Source organism: Dipodomys merriami, unplaced genomic scaffold (assembly GCF_024711535.1).
Source record: "Dipodomys merriami isolate MVZ:Mamm:240054 unplaced genomic scaffold, mDipMer1.0.p SCAF_9, whole genome shotgun sequence".
Classification (NCBI taxonomy): domain Eukaryota; kingdom Metazoa; phylum Chordata; class Mammalia; order Rodentia; family Heteromyidae; genus Dipodomys; species Dipodomys merriami.
Genome location: NW_027206512.1, coordinates 39,827,988 through 39,840,003, shown reverse-complemented (window position 1 = coordinate 39,840,003; position 12,016 = coordinate 39,827,988).

Here is a 12,016-nt window from a genome sequence, read left to right as displayed (position 1 = left end):
CACTCACAGAGCCCAGCCTGGAGCCATTCTCAGGACTTATGTTTACTGAGTTTCAATTGTTTTTCTTTTACCCCTCCTGCTGCTGAGCCTAGGCTGAAGTGGGGAGGGACAACTTCTGGCTCTGTTTACCCAGCAAAAAAAGTTATTCCTCAGGGGCTTCCTCTGCCTGTGAAGGGCAACTTTCCCCTGGGTGGAGCTGAGCCTGGCAGGTCAGGTCAGGTTCCTGTGACTGGTTGAATGGCCCCTACTGTTTTTTTCCAGGTCCTGAGTTAGAGCTAACTGCTTGGACTAGGCCTTTGTCAGTATCAAAGATGGGGTTCTTCTCTGGTAGTAGGGGAGGGGCTACCTTCCCACCACTGCTCTGTGAGAAGGAGTGAAGATGTCTTGTGGTTACTCATGCCAGTCTCTTGGTTTCCAGTCCGTCTATGGTCTGTGATCAGCAGGATGAAGATTTCTGCTTCTTGTCAGTCCTTGCTGGCAGTTAGTAGAATCTGCTCCCAAACTGTGTCTGGCGCCTTTGTCCCAGGCTCTCTCTGTTGATATGGCAGCTGCAGCTACTGCCACTGCCACTGCTGCCGCAGACATCAACAAGTGCTCAAATTTGTTTCCTTAACCAAGCTACTTGAATTTTCCCTCTCTGGCCAAACTCTCTATACTGTGATGGCACACTTGGTGTGATTCTCTAGCCTAGAACTGTTCACTGGAACACTAAAACTGCTTTCTAAGTGAGAGCTTGTTAGCCTCCAGCTCTCCTCCCCCATCTTCCTCCAGACTCTCAGTCTTCCATTTTTAAAAAAAAACATATCTTGGGTGTTTGTTTTCAGTTTGGATGCATAAATTCTACTTTACCTCTGTGCCTATGTGACATCCTGCCTTTTCCATTTTCTTGACTAATGTTCTGTTCTCTCTCTTCTGGATAATGTCTATCTGTATTCCTGAATAACTTTACTGGCTTTGGTTTACAAATTACAATCTGTCCTAATATTTTTCTGTTTTTGTCACATCTAAGTGTGTAATAAAACAGACACCAGTCTTTCAAGGGTTTAATTTGTCCATACCACTCTTACAAGGGTTGAAAACAACTGATATGAAAAATGTGCCCTGATTAGCAAGCCATTTACATAAAGTTCTTACCATCCAGTATTTAGTTGTATTTCTTTACAGTCTGCAGAGGCACAGCTAATGTAATCAGATAACTCACATGTTTTGTGTGTTGTTATATCACTATCCCAAGTAGGTCTTAACATGTCTAAATAATTTGCAGATGAAGAAATTGAGAACTAGAATTTCTAAGTATATTGCTTAAGACCATGAGCTAAAAAAATGACAAATACCAATTCCAGTCAGATTTCTTGGCTTCCTAATTGCCCGCATGTCACTATTATAAATATTTACAGTATATACACACAGTCTTGCAGTCTGACTCTGAGAGATAAACACATTAGTAATTCTTCCATGTGAGTAAGATAGAAAAAGCCCTGATTTCTCTGTATATTTGTAAAAAGGAGCAAATACTCTTGGCGATATAAATAACCAGCACATATTTCCCTTTTCAGTCCCTTACAAGAAAATAATTGGATAGCAGAAAGAGATATAATAGGTCACCTCAAAATAGGCCAGCATTTACAAGAGACAGTGGTATGATAAGAGCCAGTAGTATTGGAACTTGCAACTGTTGCTATCCATCATATGGGGACTACAAATGAGGAAGAGTTTTGTATAAAGAATATGGAATTTATAAGAGAGAGCTAAAGGATTTCACTGAGCTTTTCTCAGTAGATATATATATAATATCATACATAATAATATATGATAATATATGATGTATAATATTACTACATAGTATTACATACTATATTGCTATATTAACATATATTACATATTATATTACTATATAATACATACTATATTACTATATATGTATAATATATATATTTCTTACCAAAAGCAATTAAACAAATAACAAGCACAGGTAAGGCAAATGCAAATGGCTGTAGCACCAGCAATGGGGGGCAGACATCATTTCTTCAATCAAAGCATTACCTCTGGAGTATTGTGAAAGTAAGCAGAGCAGCTGCCTTTGTATTCTGCCAAATAGACAGATGCTCTCAGAACATCTCCTCCCACTGCTGCCGCATGTGTCCCAGTAGGGCATTACCGTCATGCCATTTCACTTCTATTTTATTGTTTTACTCACAACCATATTTTATTCAGACCATTGAAACTTTCATGGAAATTAAATGCCATGTGCACACATTAGACATCCATTCAGTGTGAAACATTCTGTCGTAAGAAAAATCTGATTGAAATTTCAATGAAGGACAAGGTCTCAGCTTTACAGATTTAGAAAAAAATGATTTAAATCCATGACTGCTACCCCTAAGAAATTATATCAATACTATTTAAAAACATATTGTATATAGAAAGCCATATTTATCAATGACAAATATTAAATCAACCAACTGCTCTCACTGCTTCAAATTAGGACAAACTGGTTCTTAATTATTTAGGAGGATGTTAAAACCTCATTGTTTAAATCAGACCCAGAAAGGTATAAACTGAGAATAATTTTAAATCCAGACTGCAAAATAGTGCTTATAAATACATTTAAGATAGATGTCTTTTGTTGATATTTGGAAGTGTTATAAATTTGAACAATAAACAATAGCCTAATAATAAAAAATTAAAGATTCTGGGTCTGTGACACAATATATGAAAGACAAATATCAGTTATTCAGGTACAATTTGAAGTATAATACAATACAACATAATAAATTTCCCAAGTTAAACTTTTGGCTTATTTGGTCCTTAGTTTTACCCAAAATGTCTGCCTCGGAGAAATGAGTAGCCTCCAGCTATTTTCTTTGACATTATTCTAAGGATTTTACATGAATTAGTCATATAAGACTTGTTCATAGCAAATACCCATTAATTCTTAAGTTAATTCTAAGCTAAAAGTCCAATGTAGGAATTGTGGACAAATACAGATATCACACTCAACTTACATGAAAGCAAAACTAAGTAACTTGAGGGGTTGAGTGGAGTTGGGATGGATGGTGAGAAGGAGAATAATGTAAGCAGTTACATTTTTCGAGATACTTTATACTCATAAATTCATATGTTGTAAATTCATATATTGCTTTGCAAAATTAGGATCACTAAAAATAATGAAAAGAAATATATACTATGAAAATGTGATTTAAAAGAAAAGTGAGACCAATGATACTTTTTTCCACTCAGATTTTTCTACCAAATTTATGATTTTATTTTCAATAACTGATACTTAGTGTGGCAGGTTAAAATAGGACAGTGAAAACTGTACATTGAGTTAGCAGGTAGTGAAATGAATTCAACTCCAAATTCAGCCACTTAAGAGTCCTGGTCTTTAAAAAATATATTCTCTTAGTGTACTCTCTAGGTATTTTTAGTGTCAAATACTGACTTGAGCCATTTATCTTGAATAATTAACCACAGATATGGAAATTTTACTTGGTTCAGATTTATAGTGCTATCTATTGCTGTGCAACAAATCATCCAGAAAGTTACTAACTTCAAGCATCAAACATTTATTATCTAACAGTAACCTGTATTCTCATTTCTAAGAAGATTTATTCAGAGTCTTTAGGTCCTAGGAAACACAGGTTCAGAAGCACCAGTCAGCTTTTTCAGATGTGCCTCTCCATAGAGCACCTTGCAATTGTCCCTCAGAGTGAGAAAATAAAAGTTGTTGTCCCTCAGAGTGAGAAAATCAAAAAGGTCAAGACAGAAGCAGAATTTGGGGAAATCTGATTACCTGTCACAGAGATTATATCCCATTGCTCACTGCTTCCATCACAAGTGAGGGAAATCAGATGTTAGGATCAGCCCATAATCTAGGGGAGTGATTTATACACAGGCTTGCAAACCACTAGGTAGGGATTATTTGGGAACATTACAACAAAACAAGACTGATATTGATTATTCCAATTTTTCTTCATGAAATTTTTTATGTTAAAAGATAATAACAGTTTGCTGATTTACTTAAGGTTAAAAACTTTGGAAAATCTGGACTCTCATTCATTTCATATTTGTTTCTAAGTTTCAGTGTATGAAATGATGCCACTTAAGGCATTTTTATCTCAATTAGAAACAAATAGATTCCAGTCACTTTCTATAAGTAGAATGTTTTAGGCAGCTGTTTCATAATTACAGATAATTTCTGAAATAAATTTCTGAGCAAATAGAAAAAAAGTCAGAAATACAGTTGGCAAATATTACAGAAATTAATGGTTTATAGCTAACAATTTAATCTGCTAGGTCTCTTTAATATTGTTAGTTGCCTGGGTTAATTGTTTCAGTTTCAGAATAAAATTATGTCATAATAAATCATCTACAGTAACTTATTTTTCATTGTTTTCTGAGTTCAGAAAGCATAAAGTATTTATATACTTTTTGATGGTCACAGAATTTTAAAAAAATGTTTATAGGTAGGAGGTAAAATTGTATTTATAGCTACTAAAGCCATCAAATTTGCTTCATGTGAGGAAAATAAAATTTCCATGCATGTCTGAGGGACAAATCCCTCATGCTAATCTTCATTCAAATCATCAGTCTATAAGTGAACATCACAAAACTTTTCAAAAACAGGCATGTTGTTTGTAATGCTATCTGTCATTGGTATGTCATAAGGAAATGAAAGTTTCCTATAGCCTAGTAATACTGTGACCTTATTAAAGCTATAGCATCATGAATTACTCATGAGTATGTCGTGATGCTGCTGTAAAAATAAATCCACACTATGTTGGAAAAAAACTTTGAAACTTCTGGGAGGAGTGGAGAAGTGATGGAGGTGGACGAGGGAAGGGATAGTAGGAAAAAAATAAAGGAGGGGGTAACAATGTTCGACAAGAAATGTGCTCATTACCTTACTCATGTAACTGCAACCCCTCTGTACAGCATCTTTATAATAAAATAAAAATTTAAAAATTATAAAAACTTAAATCCACAGTAGTACTAGTCAGCCATACAACTACTTAAACTACATAATACTTGTTGATAGTGACAGCTATATTACTGGTTTGGTTTTTTTAATTCATTATTTTTCATATTTTTTAGAATATACTCCTTTTTATTAAAGATAGTTAACTGTAAAACAAAGTTTTTCTCCAAAGAAATTTCAGAAGAGCTTGTTACCAAAGGAGATTGTGAATACATATATGCTAACACGCCATATGAGCTTCTACAGAAACAAGAAGTGGATGTAAGAGACAGTGATATTGATTATTTTGACCTTGTGTAAGCATGGAATAATGTATTTGTATCTTGCTTTATAACAAACTGTCAAAAACAAAGGACATCTTAAATATAAAAGTGGAGCCAACACTGAAAGACTGTATAGTTCAAATTCTGATCAGGCAGAAAAGTTCACTAGCTGCATCTTCTAAAAACACACCCCCACCACACACACAAAAGACTGAAAGCTTGACAAACGTGGTAGAACCTCAGCCTAGCAAATTCAAGGCCCTAAATTCAAACCCCAGTACCACCCAAATAAAGCAATAATATAAACAAATAAATAAAATAAAATATGTTTATAGAGCAACTAAAAAAGTTACTTTTGTACAGCTTTTACGTTACAGATTTTTTTAATGTAAAGGTGATGTACATAGGCATTACAGTTCTATAAGTCAGGAAATGAGTACAATTGTTTTGAACATTGTTACTCTCTCTCTCATTTTCTCTTGCTATCCCTTTCCCACCCCCTCCCAACTCCCTTCCACCAGCAAGTTGTAAAGTTGTACAGTTTTATTATGTGTTCATGTGTTTGTGTTTAAAAGTCACTATGGATGATTGAAAAGGCTTAATTTAAGAAAATGAAGCAAAAAATGTATTTAGTTAACAGTGTTTCTAGTCTATACTAGTATTCAGTAATGTCCTAAACCTTCACATTCACTCACAGTTAATTCACAGATTCATGGAAAGCATCTTTCTATCCAAGACACTTCATTATTGGTAAGTGCCCTATACAAGTCTACTATTTCTTATTAGTATATAGTAAATTGTACATAGTGAGAGGTTTTATGGTGGCTCTCCAGATATTCCCATAATGCACTTTGATGTGATTTGACTGGTATTACAAAAAGGTGTTGCAGTTACTTAAGTCAAGTAATGAGTACATTTCTTTGTGGACAGTGTCATCACTTCCCTTGTTTTCTCAGTTTTTTTTCCTCCCAACTCTCCTCTCCCACAAGTTGTATAGTTCATTTTAAACACACTGTCTAGTGAGTATCACTGCCGCTTTTGTTCACCCTTTTCCTTTGTGCCCCCTTACCCTCCTCTTACATACGAGACAAAAGTACAGAAATAAGAAACAGTGATGAAAGTTTAAAAAAGGCAAGAGGCAAAGTAACTTAAGACCTGCTTCCACATTTTTATTTCTATTTTATTATATGTTCTATTTCTTCTAATCCCTTCCCCTCCTCCCTCTTCCTGTTTCATTTCTGTAGTATCCTTACCTTTATAACCCTTGTTGTTTTCTTTTCTTTTCTTTCCCACCAACATCATCAAATAGAAAAACAATGTACAATACTTATCTTTACAGTCCCAGCATATTTGTACTTAACGTGTTAATCTTTAGTTCTAACCATTTTCCAGCCAATGACACAGTTTATTCTGCTTAATAGTGGAGTAAAACTCCATAGTATATCTCAATAAATTACTATGCAACAATTGTATACTACTTTATGCCATATTTTCTATAACATTTCTATGTTGACATATGTTGAGATACACAACTGATTACCATTGTTATAGATTAGAGTAAAACACAAGTGTTACAAGCCTAAGAACAATGGATTCTACCATATTGCCTAGGTGTATAGGTTATATATAGGTTTTGTATAACATAATCCTACATGAATAGTCTACCATGTAGGATTATGTGGTAATCCTAGGATGGTACACTAGGAATAGTGTACCATCTAGGATTATGTAATATAAAAGCAAATATAAAATAGAAATATGTAAACCAAGGCTAATTCTTAATGGCTAGTGTGATTTTATGTCTTGGAAAACATAAGGGAAAAAAAGAAAATATAAATGAACAACATTTGGAATAAATAGTGTAAGTACCTTCTGACACATAAAAGATTGATGAAATGGTTATGGAATACTCTGATAAATTTTATCCCTTTAAACTTGGGGATAAGTTAAAACAAAAAAATATAAAAATTGACAAAGAAATAAAAAGAAATCTTGATTCACTTTTTATTAATAAATTAATTAAGATGTTGTGGATTCATAATTCTGAGTTGGTAAATACACATGAGTTGTTGATTGTGTTACTATATGTAGTACAGTAATAAATAAGTTTTAACTTGGACTGTTTTACTGTGGATGGATGGCACATGATTTGAAAATATCAGCCTCATAATGTAGTCTGTGTAAGACTGCATTACAGTCTATGTTACATGTTTGTTGCTGTTTAATAATTTTGATTGCTATCAATTATCACTCATTATAAATAGATTCTTATTTGTCATAAGGTTGAACTACATTATGGAAAGATTTTGTGATTTATGATTTCCAATTGAAATTTTATTATTTCATATAAAACTATATTCCAGAATGTTGAAAGGTATGATTCTCCTGTAATGACAGCAATTTAGCTGTTTACCCAATGAAATTCAGAAGCAACACAGGAATATGGCAAAAATATACTTAGCAATACTGTGATGTAATAAGCCACAATTAATTGTCAGTGTCAAGTCACTTGGCAGGAAAGACAATTAGAAACAACTGAAGAATTGGGTTGCAGAAGATAATTAACAATCTTCATGGAAGATTCACCACTTTTGAAAGAAATTAGTGTTAAAGCAAATCCCTAATTAGAATAAATAGTAATACACAAGGAAACTTTTACAGTAGTGAGATAAATTGGAACTTCAGTTTGAATATTAGTCTGACAGGCAAGCAGTTCTAAAAAATTCAGATAGATGGTAATGAAGGTAGTATTAACAGCCCTCAGTAAGTAGTGAAACAGACAATGATTCAGGCATCAGGTAATGGAAATAACAATTATGCTTAAGAGCAGACAGCAGTGTGGGCGGGTATTTCTATGTACATGAACAGAGAGGAGAAGCATTATTCAAAATCCAGGAAGGTAGTATTCGCATATTAGGCTAATTTTTTGAATGTTCTCTTCTTAGCATGGTTCTTGCAGTATTACAAAAGATTTGGTAGGTTATATGTTCATTTTCATTAGATTCTAGGAACTTAGAGTTTTATTCCTGCACCCCCTTCCCCTTATTTTTTCAATGACATATTAGTTGTTCAGCAATATGTTCCTTAGTCTTCATGTGCTTGAACATTTTATGTAGTATTGTTTGATGCTGATGGCCTAGTTTAATTTCATTATGGCTTGACAAAAATACAGAGAGATATTTTAATTTTATTGCATTTACTATCTATATTAAAAAAACAAACAAAACATGATGTTTTATAGAAAGTCCCATGTGTTGCTAAAATGAATGAGTATTGTGTAGCTGCTGAATGAAATGTAGGTATCTGTTAAATTTTTTGGTCTTCACTAGACACAGGTAATCCTAGTTACTCAGGAGGCTGAGCTCTAAGGTTAGCCCTTAAAAACTAGCCGGGGCAGAAAAGTCCCATGAGACTCTTATCTTCAATAAACTATTAAAAAAAAAACTGTAAGTGGCACTGTGGCTCAAGTGGTAGAATGCTAGCCTTAGGTACAAAGAAGTTCAGGGACAGGACCCAGGCCCTAGAGTTCAAGCTCCAGGACTAAAAAAACAAACAGAAACAAACAAACAAAAATCTTTGGTCTGTGGTGTCATTTAGTTCTGAGGTCTCTTCTATGACTTATTTTGTGTCTGCTTGGTAAGAGGAGAATATTGAAATTTCCTACTAGTGTTTTACTGCAACTCTCAATCAGGAGTTTAAGTACAGAAGTGTTTATTTTTAATGAACGCTAGGGGATGGAAGCATGTTTTTTTTTTTCTTGTTGTTTTCTTTTCTTTTCTTTTTATCTTGTTTGTTCATTTATTTGTCTTTGGGAAGGTTAAGAGGGGCCACGGAAATGGTCAGACAAAGGGTGAATAATATAACTTGTGGAGGAGATGGGGAAAAACCAGTTGTTTAAGGATACAGGTGGACCTCTTGCAACAATGAGAAGTACAAGTTGTCATGTCCAAAATGAGCTTTACAACGTCGGTGGGGGGGGGAGGAAGGGGGGGGAGGAGAGAAGGATTGGGATTGGGGGGGAGGGGGGAGGCTGGGAAGGGATGTGAAGGGTAAACCAAAGGAGGAGGGTGCAATGCTTGGTAAGAAATGTACGCATTATCCTGCCCATGTAATTGTAACTCCTCTGTACAGTATGTTCACAAATAAAATAAAATAAAATTAAAAAAACAACAAAAACAAAGGGTGAATAAGTGCAGCAATGTTACTCAATAGACACTGTGGGAAATGAACCATAGAAACTGTGGGTAGGAACAGGATGGAAAAAATGTGAAAGACTGAGGGAAGGGGTGATAGTGTTAAAATGGAAAGATACTCTTTACCTGATTTATGTAACTACAACTCCTCTGTACATCACCTTTATGACAGTAAGTACACTTTTAAATATCAACAACAAAATGCAGCAAGCAAACAACGGCAGCAACAAAATGAACTTCTAGAGCACATGAATTAACAATTGAAAATTTATCCTGTATTATTCCCTTTATTAATATGAAGTAAATTTATTTTCCTTTATTTTGAAATCAGTCTCATCAGATAAATATAACTTGTCCTACTGTCTTCAGAGTTCATTTACTTGGAATATTTTTCTCAGTTTTTTTACCCTATACCTATATTCATCAGTGAGATGGCTTTATTCTAGTTAACCAATTATTGAGTCTTGCTTTTAAATTCAAGTTACAATTCTATATCTTTTATTTATTTATTTATTTATTTATTTATTTATTTATTTTCTGTCATGGAGCCTGAACTTGGGGCCTGGATATTGTCCTGAGCTCTTTTGATCAAAGCTGGTGCTCTACCATTTTGAGTCATAACACCACTTCTGGTTTTCTGGTAGGTAATTGGAGATGGGCTGACTTTGAGCTGTGATCGTCAGATCCCAGCCTCCTGAGTAGCTAAATATAAGACACTAGCACCTGGCTTCTACATCTCATCATTAGAGATTTGAGACCATTAATACTGTAGTAAAATTGAAAGATAGATCATATTTTTTGTCATTTTATTCTGTTTTTGTTGGTTGCTTCCTCCTTTGCCAATTTGCTTATTCACTAGGATTTATTCTCTCTTGTATTTTCCTGTGCGTTTTTTTTTTTTTTCACCTTTTGTGGGCAAAATTCTTTTTAGTATCCTCATCAGTGATAGTATGGAAGCCAAAAGTCTTTACATTTTGTTTATTGTGGAAGTTTTTGTTTTTGTCCCAATTTTGAAGGATAGCTGCATTGGGCTGAATCATTAAAGTGGACAATTGCTACCTTTCAGGGCTCGGATGTCCTTCCAGGCCATTATAATATTTACTCTCAGTGTTGAGCTATCTGGTGGTATTCTGATGACCTTCCCATTGGTACACCTTTTCTTTCATTTTTGATGCAGCCACTATCCTCTTTGTTTTATATATTTAGTTCTTAATTATAATGTGGATAAGGAAGTTTCTTGTCTAATCTTCCCTGTTTGATGTACTGTAAACCTCCTCTACTTGATGGTCTCTATTTCTTCAGGTTTTGGAAGTTTAATGCCCTTATTTTCTTTAATAGGTTACCTATGCCTTTAGTTTTTTAAAAATCTTTTCTCATTTGCCTTACTAATGATTCATAAGTTTGGATTTTTGTTGGTGTCCCAGAGGTCTTGCTAGTTCCATTCTTAGTATTTTTCCAATGTCTGACTAATTGATCTAAATTTTCTTTATCTTCAAATGCTGGTACTGTATTTTCAATTTGTAGGCTTTTGCTTCACTGCTTTTATTTGCATTATTGAACTCTTTTCAGTGCTAATATTTCAGTTCTTTTTAAAAAATACTTACATATTTCATTGAATTTGTCTTTCATATTTTGAATTATGTTGTTTATATTTAGATGTAAATTCAAATTCTTTTTGAACTTAGTGTTTTTGTATCAGTTGAGTTTGCTCAGCTGCTTATACATAATCAATTTAATTTGGTTGATTGTTCTTGTCATTATTTATGTAGACTCATTGTCTGAAATTTCTTCTCTATCAATTATGTTCTTTATGGTGGTGGTGGTGGTGGTGGCTTTTGGAAGAGATCTCTTGCCTTGATTTCTCATTTACAGACAAATGAATGGAAAACAACAACAAATCTGTACGGAATCAAAGATAAACAAGGCTTACAACTAGTAGACTTTGAGAATTCTATAATTAGAGTGGATAGTCTCTGAACCTCTCAACAATCAACTCAACACTGAAAGCCAGTGGTCAGGCATTTGAGACGGAAGCCGAGAAAGCTCAAGCTTAAAGCTTTGGCGTGGCCTCAGGCTATGAGTCACACCTGGAGAGTGGCACCTCCAGCAATGGCCATCCCAGCAACCTCTAAAAGTGCTTCTACTGGCTATTTGAAGACATAGATGTTCTTCTCCATGATGAGTACTGTGGATGACCCTGTACCCACAGTGAGATGCCATCACACTTTTGTCTCTGCTACGCCACCCAGAAGGGAATTCTAAACCTCCCTTACTTGCCTCTTCTCAGCATTTTGACCCTTACAGCTGCCCCAGGTGTCTAAGCAGTTGGTGTAGGTCTTCACAGGTTTTCAACTTCTTAGCCATCTTGGTAACCCTGATTCTAAGACAAGTTTTTTTTAAGCTGTGATAGTTTCTATTTCAAGTCCACTTGAGAAACACATTCTCCTACAATTGCCAGTCTTTTCAGATGGCACGTATTATCAAGGGAGAGACAGAATGAGATTCTTTATCAGGATTATCTTTCTACACCAAAGCACTCACTTTGTCACAAATTCCTGTACTGACGTTAAGACCTGTAGGAT